Source organism: Pteropus vampyrus, unplaced genomic scaffold (assembly GCF_000151845.1).
Source record: "Pteropus vampyrus isolate Shadow unplaced genomic scaffold, Pvam_2.0 Scaffold55, whole genome shotgun sequence".
NCBI lineage: Eukaryota > Metazoa > Chordata > Mammalia > Chiroptera > Pteropodidae > Pteropus > Pteropus vampyrus.
The window spans coordinates 5,340,825-5,350,748 of record NW_011888836.1 but is presented as its reverse complement, the minus strand read 5'-3'; the positions used below and the strand labels follow the sequence as shown (position 1 = coordinate 5,350,748).

At 38.2% G+C, this 9,924-nt stretch overlaps 1 long non-coding RNA gene across 1 annotated transcript in view; it reads right to left on the bottom strand.

Annotated features, from left to right (window-relative positions):
• Positions 1 to 341: 341 nt before the first annotated feature.
• Positions 342 to 9,924, bottom strand: part of LOC111739856 — a 245,979-nt gene continuing 236,396 nt past the window's right edge. Inside the window, exons 3-4 of the long non-coding RNA XR_002780391.1 lie at positions 958 to 1,086; positions 342 to 803 (exon numbers count right to left, since the gene is read on the bottom strand). This is a non-coding gene — a long non-coding RNA (uncharacterized LOC111739856). The remainder of the gene's footprint in view (positions 804 to 957; positions 1,087 to 9,924) is intronic.

Here is a 9,924-nt window from a genome sequence, read left to right as displayed (position 1 = left end):
TCATCTGTCAAGAAACTCAAAACTAAATTCCATCCTCTGGATTAATCAGTGTTTGCCACTTATATACCTACTAACTATTTCTCTGATTTAGAAAAAAATGTTTTACTCTGTTTTTTGAGGTATTTTATTTTGTAATGTGTATACAGTTGCAACATATTTAAATTTTTTTTTTGGACATTGATGTGGTATAAATCTTAAATAAATAATGATAATAGAGTGCAAAAAAGGTCTCCAAAACTAGTATTATTTTATTGACATTTAGATTTATAAGCAAAAAAAAAAAGAAAGGGAGAGAGAAAGAGAGAGAGTTTCTAGCAACTCACAGCATGTTTGTGGTTTACTTTTTTTCATCTACAAGATGTTCTAAGGTGGAACAGGTCTCCTCTGGGAGGCAGAAGGCCAGAAATCTAGCCTTCTTGTGCTTGCAATTTTAGGTGATATATTTAACCTCTGGATAGTGTCCATGAAATGAGGAATAAAAACACCTTATGTATTTGAAAATGAGGAATTAGATCAATTTGCTTATCGTTCTTTTCTTTCTTAAGATCTATGGACCTTTCATCAAAGCATTTAACTCTAAAACAATCTTATAGATGAACACAAATTCAAACCACAAAAATATGTCTAAAACGTTTTTTAACAGTCAAACGTTCACATGAATTTTTGCACTGATCCTTGGGAGAGAATTGAAGTAAATCACAGTCTTTCTGTCTGGCTCCCATAAACTGTTGCTCATTCTAATAAAGTAACCCAAGCACTCTATATGGATGAGGCACAGAAGATGAAAGCTTGCTGTCTCCAGACTGACATTAAAAAAAAAAAAAGAAAGAAAAAAAGGACTGATCATTGATCTTAGAAAAATTTCCATTTCTAAGCACACATTTTAAAACTCATCCTTTACTTTTATGTTTCCTAGGTTACCATAAACTGAAACCCATAGAAATACTTTATTTTTACCTTTTTAATATCTTGAATGGAAATGCCAAATTATCTTAGATTCCTAACCAGGCTGCTAGCTTCTTGAGATAAGCATCTGTTCCTTCCTCCTCCTTCTTAACCTCCGTGATCCTCAAGTCAGTGCCTTGCCTGCAACAGGGACATTAAAAAAAAAAATAAAAGATTAAATTGAATTGATCTGACTCCTTCATTATTCAGCTGACTCTTTAGCTATTGCTAAATGTTTCTTAGCTCTAGTTGGGAGCCAAAGCATTGAGAAGATTTTATTAACAACTAAAAATAATACTAAAAGTAGCAAGTCTTAGCCCAGAAGAGATTACGTCTATCTCAAATTAAGAACAGATGAGAAATATTAAAATGGCCATTAGTGTACTGTAAAATGCTCCAGTTCTTTGTTTTCTTCTTAAGTCAGGAATCCTATGTGGAGTTCATCTGCAACTTCAAATTTGCATAAGAAAGGTTTCCATTGCAAAGTATCAGTCATTTTGCAAATTCAAAACATCCAGGTAAATTGTTCATTTTTATTTGTATTTGTAAATATTTTTTCCAAAATCATTTCTAATAAAGCTAATTCTAAATAAAGCCTTGACTTGGGAATTTATGATGCACTTCTGAAGAAGGTATAGGAAAATACAGAAAGGTGTACTTCTCCATGGAAATAAGAGAAGTGATGCATATAGAACATATACAGCTTATTCAATATCTTCAGGGTGCCCATAAGGAAGTTTAACTCAGTACTTAGGAAATGGCATATTGACTGTAGGGTTCTAGTAGCTGCTTTTTTTATCTAATACATTTTCAATAAAGGGATGCCTGCCAATCTGCCACAACATCTCCCTAAACTTCGATAGGGTCTCCGTTACCGTTTTGATGCCTCGAAAGAAAGCCGTTTTGCTTCTTACAGACTCCACTCTCACTGTGAGAAAGCCACAAGCTCTACATATAAAACACGAGAGCTCCCTCTACAGAGGTGACCAGCAAAAGTGCCCTCCAGCTGCTTGCCCCATGCTGGGACCCAGATATAAACCAGCAAACAAAACAAAAACAAAACAAAAGGAAGCTCTGTTGGCTTTTTTTTTTCGTGAGTGCATAAATAGGATGGGAATGAGAAGGTAGAACTCACTGCTTTTGCCAAGCACAGGAAAAGAGTGATGACAGAGAAGTTATTGTGTAAGAGAATGGCGTGTATATAAGCAGATTATTGCTTGTATTCTATATAAAGTTCTTCTGTAATAACAATGACCAATTTAGTTCATTTTAAGCCATTCCTATCCTTGGTTTTCTTTCTTTTTATGATTATTATATTATTATTGTTACCGTTATTATTTTAGGTGGGAAAAGGACATGAGAAGAAGGAGGGAGACAATTACAAAACGATAGGGCAGTAAACCGGATTTTGCAGCACTACTGCAGGGGCACGTCCTGCCACATTCCTCTGGGCGTGATGGACTGGCCAGATGAAGAGCTTCAAGGCCATCAAAGGAAGGAGAAATGAGGAGTTGCCTGAATCTGTGTTGACTGGTGCATCACACAGAGCAAGGATGAAACGTAAAACTCAAAGGGAAAGGGCAAAGCAGATGAGGAATTATATTCCTGAAGAAACCGTGCAGCTTGAGAACTGTGAAATGTCATTGGCAGGTAGCCCATTACCTTTAAGAAAATGTAAAGTATGTGTACTGCAGACAAAGGGGACCTACTGTAAACATAGCTCAATAACTCTTTCAAACGAGAGAGAGGGTTCGTATTTACCTTTGAGAGACGTTGGGTCACCCTGCTTTACACTAAAAGAAGGAAATGTCTCTAACACTTTAAAATCTTGAGTGCATACCACATACCACAAAACTCCAATATGGCTGATAATGGGCACAGCAGTCATTGAAAGGTAACTAACTCAGCAGCAGCATTTGTGTGGGTAATATGTTCTGATGACTTCCAAAGGTTAATTTATGTCCTTTTCCCAGAACTCAGAGTGTATTCCTCTGTTTAAAACATAAATATACTACTAGAATCGGACTCTTTTTTCAATCTTTAAATTAAAAATGAAGAATGAGTGAGAGCTTTCTACCCAGGCCACATGACCTCCTCATCTATATAGAGACAATCTGGAGTGTTAATGTTTAAAGACTTTAATCAGATTTTCCTAGAAAAATAACAATTGGACATGGACTAAGATTCTGGAATATATTTGAGATAGTATAATCTTGTATAGTACTCTTTATTGGGAGAGAGAAAGAAAGGAGGGAGAAAGAAAATTAATTGAGGATTGAAAAGTGAATGGATGACTGGTGGATAGATAAAAAAATCTGCTATACTCATACAATTGAATGCTATTTGGCAATCTCAAAAGGAATAAAATACTAATACACACTACAATATGGATGGACTTCAAAAAATATTATACTGAGAGAAGATGACACAAAAAACCACATATTACACAATTCCATTTATAGAAAGTGTCTTGCAAAAGTAAATCTATAGAAACAGAAAGTAAAATAGTGTTTGAGGGGTGCTGGGACTGGGAATGGGGATCAACTATAAATGGGAATGAGGGCTCTTATTGGAAGAATAAGAATGTTTTAAAATTAGATGATCGTGATGATTGCACAGTTGGGTAAATTTACTAGAAATCATTGAATTCTATATTTTAAATGGGTGAATTTTATGGTACGTAAATTATACCACAATAAAGTTATTTTTTTTAGGTAAATAAATGATTTGGTAGAAGCAACCACCAATTTGATTTTATATAAGATTTTAAAGAAAGTAGATTTAAAAAAAATAAAAATTTATGACTGCCCCCTTAAACTCCCTTGATAGGTCAGTACCTAATCCAACTAATAACACTTTTTTTCTTAACTAAAGCATTTCACATGGTCCACCCCACATATTGGAGTTATTTGTGTATATGTATGTCTCTCTGCCTAGACTGTGAAATCTCAGAAGAGAGGACCTTTTTGTATTTGTTTTCTATCATCCTCAGTGCCATGCACTGCAGCTTTCACAGAGTAGACATTTAATGAATATTTTCTGATTTGAAAACATGATCTTTAGGAAAGGAAGAGAAGCCTAAATGGGACAAGAGAAAAGATGAAGCATCCAAAGAAGTTAGCTATCAGACAAATAGATGTGTTTTCTCTAGAAAACCAACTTGCAAATAAAGGCCCATGCAAAATAACCTTTTAAGAGAGAATCTATGCATTTACCTATGTCAGCAGCAGTGCCTAGGGACAAAGGTTCACATATAGAAATAACCAAGTAAACATCTGTCATATTCAAATTTAACAAGGAGGAAACAACAACCCTTGAAAATGGAAAAGGTAGAAAAATAGCATCATTTCAATTTTACAGTTGGTTAATTTGTATAGAGAACTGGGGAAACTAAGAGATGACAACTATCATCATGTTTTTAAAAGAATTATTATGAAGAAACTTCAAATAATTATTTTCATCTTCCAAAGATCAGAGAAACAAAGAAAATACACTTAAATTGAAAAAAAGAAAAAGAAAAAAGGACTTCAAGTAGCCATAAAGCAAGCTTGTCAATAAGGGTAATTTAGCAGGTTCTTAAGAGCCAAAGTGCCGTTCATCCCTGCAGATCTCTGAATTGGCAATTATTATTTTCAGTTGTAGTAAATACAGACCTGTCCAAGGCAAGAAGTTAGTTGAAGCAGGAACCACTTCTGCTTCTTTCCTGATGTCTGATTTTATGCAATTTTCTATTGCTTATCTTCTAAATGTGCTTGTAATAACCTGCCCTCTTGCTAGCACCTTCTTGTAAATGAGATGCCTATCTGGGTTTATCCCAGCTAAATAAACTGAATTCAATAAAACCCATCCTAGGTTATCCTCCAGGAGAGTTATTACTCCACTAACATGCTACTGTTGCTACTGTTACCTAATGTTTTAACTTCTCCTTTAGGCTTGAGTTATGCTACGTTGTTGTATATCTAAGATAAGAGGCTGTCTGGAGTCTGTTCAATGTTATCATGTAACACACAGTGACTTTTTTATTGAAGGCACTCCATGAGTACCTCTGCACGGATGCAGGTTTTATTGAAACTAATTCAGAGACTGTGTGCGAGTGTGTGTGTACTTACATATGTGTACACACTCATAGATACACATATATTTAATAACATATATGTATTTTTTAAAGATAAACGCTGAACTGAAAACAAAGTTATGATGTTACTCTCTGCAATTAGCTGATAATCTGCCTTAATCTGTCAGACTGTTATGCCCTGTATTGTATTAATCTATTTTAAAGCTTAAAGTGGGGAGACTGGTCTCTTAAGTATACACCAGCGCTGTGGGAGCTTGCTGTCTATTTATGCTGGCCAACCCAGACTTTGTCTGAATTCTGCTACTTCAGATCCTTGAAGATGCAGCAGTTTCCTACCATGAGTCTAAGACTGCTAGGACTTCACAAAATTAAAAACAGTGTGTCCTGTCCTGATACAGTGTCGATGTTTCAAAAAGCCTAATGGAAATTGTACATTTTCTACAAAGACTGCAATGAGCAAACAGTCTGCCTTCTTTGGTTTTGAATTTTATGAATTCCTTGAATAATTCTGACAATTTCATACTTATAAGAAGCTCTGGTTGACATAATACATGATATCGATGAACCAATTTTTGGAAGAAATTAAAACTGTAGTTTGATAGGAGAAAAATATTTCAAAATATGGAACTCAAAAGAGAAAAAAAGTTCTCTGGTGATAAAAATGTTTACTACCCCTACCATGAAAATAGCAGAAGGGAACAGAAGAATGCTGGTGGTTGCTTCTACCAAATTATCCATTCACTTAATTTAATTTATTAAATTAAAGCATGCTCAGACATCTTGTGAAATGAAGTCATACTAAAAAAAAAAAAAAGTAAAGATACATGCCATATTTCTTCCGCTTCCTTCCCCGTGATCCAGGGCCCAAATTTGGTAGGAACTTGGAAAATTCTACAACTATTTCTTTACTACATAGACCCAGATTCCTGAGGCAACCAGAGAAATATCCCACGTCTCTTTTGCCTGCTTATCTTCTTACATTCATTCAGAGAACACAATTTCCAGAGAAAAATTGTACAATAAGTAGGTTGAAGATTAATGCTCACATTTTTGTGCTTCCAACCAAGGGCAAAGAGAGAAAAAAAATCTCTAGCTTTTTACTGTGTGGAAACCATAGGTTTTAGTGTACTCCATCAGTTCTGAGTACGAGGAAACAAATAATGAGTAGGTAAAGCTGCCACCTGAATAAACCAATATTGTCATAGGAGAATGATAGCTAGAAACTGGAAAGTGGACCAGTAGCCCTCTGAAAAATTGTCCTCTGAGCTCTAGATAAGGGAATGTGTAACCATCACATGATACAAAGAAGTTGAAAACAGGAAAATGTACACATTTTCTGTGGCATAGCCATAGAATGGAAATTTTTTGGCCGTAAAAAAATAATGAAAGACTGACACATGACACAAAATGGATAAACACGGGAAACATGGGAAACATGCCAAGTGAAAGAAACCAGATGCAAAATGTCACATATAATATGATTCCATCTACATAAAATATTCAAAAAAGGTAAATCTATGGAGACAGAAATTAGAATCATGGTTGCCCAGGGACAGAAATCAATGGGAATGGAGAGTGATGGAAAATGGGCACAAGAGATATTTCTTGGGTGATGTAAATGTTCTATCATTGGATTGTGGTAATGGTTGCAGAACTCTATAAATTTACTGAAAATTGTTGAGTTGTATATTTAAAGTGGGTGAATTTTATATGTAAGTCATACCTTGATAAAGCTGTTAAAATATTTTAAAAATCATAAAATCATATAACATGTTCACTGATTCACCTTCAGCACTCAGCACAGTTCCTGCCACATAATATGTGCTCAATACATGTTTATAAATAAGTGGATGAATAAGTGAATGAAGTGATAATCAAAGAGCACAAGGTTCTGGGCAAGATGGCTGAGTAGATAAATGCTGTGCTTGCCTTCTCCCATGACTACATTAAAATTACAACTAAATTATAGAACTATCAACCTGAAGAACCATCTGAAGACTAGCTGAACAGAACTCCTATAACTAAGGATATAAAGAAGAGGTCACATCAAGACTGGCAGGAGGGGCAGAGAGGTAAAACAGGCTGGCCCCACACCCATGAGTGGTAGTTGAGCATAGATATCTCAGCTGCAGTAGTCCTCACAGAAGAATGAGGGGCCCCAGGCCCACACATGGACTCTCCGACTCAGGGTTTCAGTGCCTGGAAAAGGAATCCCACAAAATCTGGCTGTGAAAATATATAGAGATTCTGTCCAACAGGATAAGACAGAAGGCTGCTGGAAACCCAGACATCCTTTTAAAGGACCCGCCCACAGACTCACTAGCTCACAAGCACTCCCTCTGGGCTCTGACAGGGATACAGCGATTTGGGAAGCTCCAGAGATCTACAGGGAAAGAACGAGTCATGTGGCTTCAGGACGAGGGTTGGAGAGACAGCTGCCATTATCCCTGTATTGAGTTCTCCTCCTGTGCAGTCTATAGGTGGATGCTCTTTCCTGTGTTGAACCCTCCCCGCACAAGGCCAAAACTGAATCTGCACTGGCATGGTGAGGATCACCCGCTCTACCCTGAAGACTCCCTGAGACCCCACCCTACCCAACTTGTGCACCAACAGAGGCACTTTTGGCAGTTGGACAACAGCCTTGACCTGCCCACTGCAGGAGACTATTTCAGCAGCAAGAAACTGGCTTTGGCTTGTGAGCCTCCAGAGGCACTTTTGGTGGTGGGCAACCAGCCCCAGCCTGTGCTACAGTCTTTCTTGGACAACTCAGGGGTCTGCAGACTTGAGGCAGGGGGCAGAAGTATGACTGGCCTCAGAACACTCTGGGCATTTGCAGTCACTCTAGGCTCAGCACTGGTGCCAAGCTTAAATCTGCCTTAACCTGATTAACCACTTTGCCCCACCATGGTAACTCCCTGGGACTCCATCCCATCCAATGCACCCACTGCTGGAGGCACTTTTAATGGTTAGGCAACCAGCCCCACACCATGCATGGTAAGAGTCTCTTTCAGTAGCAACCAGCAAGCCTCAGCTCAAGTGGTGCCAGAGGCACTTTTGGCGGCAGGCAATCAGCCTTGGCCCATGCTAAAGTTTTTCTCTGACAACTCTCAGAGGTCTGGGGCCCAAGGTAGGTGGTACTGGCCTCGATGTGTTCTGCAATTTTTTGTGAGTGGCCCCAGGCTCAGCACTGGTGCAAAACCTGAATCAGCATTAACCTGATGAATGCCATTCGCCCACCCTGATAATTCCCTGGGGCACCCACCTCACCTAACTCTTTCAGTGGCTGAGCCTTACAGGCAGCTAGAGTGATGTCAGACCTCAGAGTGCCCCAGGCCTTTTGCTGAACTGCCCCAGGCCTGGTACTGGTGACTGCTGGCCCCAGTTAGCAACATGGCCTCTTCTACACAATTCCAGGTCCAACACAAGCAGTGACCAAGCATGGATAACCTTGTAGCTGTTACCAGGTAGCCCCAGGCCAGTCACCAGCAGTGGCTAACCTTGGACTGAACCGGAACCGCTCTCAAGGGGCACCAGAACCAATACTCTTAGAGGCTAGCTTCAAACCACAACAGAGCACTACCTGATTTGCCCTACAAAGGGTGTTATCAGTAGGCACATGAACCCACTGGAGTGAATCCCACTTCCTGGGGTCAGCCCCCACACAGCAGCTCACATAGTGTAGGTGTGGCCAATACTCAAATTCAGTAAGCTTGAGAGTCAGTCCCACCAACTGACATGCTAACCACAATTGAGTCTCAATGACAACAAGAAGGCACACACAACACACACAAGGGATACTCCTGGAGCACCCAGCGCAGGTGATTAGGGAGACCGTGGCACTGGGCCACCCAGGGCACCTACTATATAAGACCACTTGGTCAAAACTGAGAGATGAAGCAAATCTACATAATACATAGACACAAACACAGAGAGACAGCCAAAATGAGGAAACAAATAACATATCTCAAATGAAAGAACAGGAGAAAACTCCAGAAATAGAACTAAATGAAATGGACCAAACAACATACCAGATATAGAGTTCAAAACGATAGTTATAAGGATGCTCAATGAACTTAGTGAGAACTTCAACAAAGAGATAATAAGCATAAAAAGGACATAAAAACCATTAGAAAGAACCAGTCAGATATGAAGAATACTATAACTGAAATGAAGAATATACAAGAAGAAATCAACAGTATATTAAATGAAGCAGAGGATCAAATCAGCAATTTGAATACAAGGTAGTTGTCTATGGTCATACCACCCTGAACACGTCTGATCTTGTCTGAATACAAGGTAGCAGAAAATGCCTAATCAGAACAGCAAAAAGAAAAAAAAAAATTTAAATGAGGATACTTTAAGGGACCTCTGGAATAATATCAAGGGTAACAACATTTGCATCATAGGGATACCAGGAGAAGAGAAAGAGTAAGAATTAGAGAAACTATTTGAAGAAATAATGACCGAAAACTCTAACCTGGCAAAAAAAAAAAAAAAAAGGACATACAAGTCCAGGAAGCACAGAGAGTCTCAAAACGAACCCAAACAGGCCAACACCAAGGCACATCATAATTAAAATGACAAAAGTTAAAAACAAAAGGAGAATTATAAAAGTGCAAGAGAAAAGAAGCTAGCTACTTACAAGGGTACTCCTATAAAACTGTCAGCTGATTTCTCAACAGACACTTTGCAGGCCAGAATGGATTAGCTTAATATATTCAAAGTAGTGAAAAGCAAGAACCTACAACTAAGGCTATTCTACCCAGTAAGGCTATCAAAATTAATGGTGAAAACATGGTGAAGTGAGAGACGTCCTCAGATCTCTCCCTCTGAAACAACAACAAGCTGAATATTTAAAACTGAACAAAAAAACACCCAAATTGCACACCAGCATGTCTGAGCAT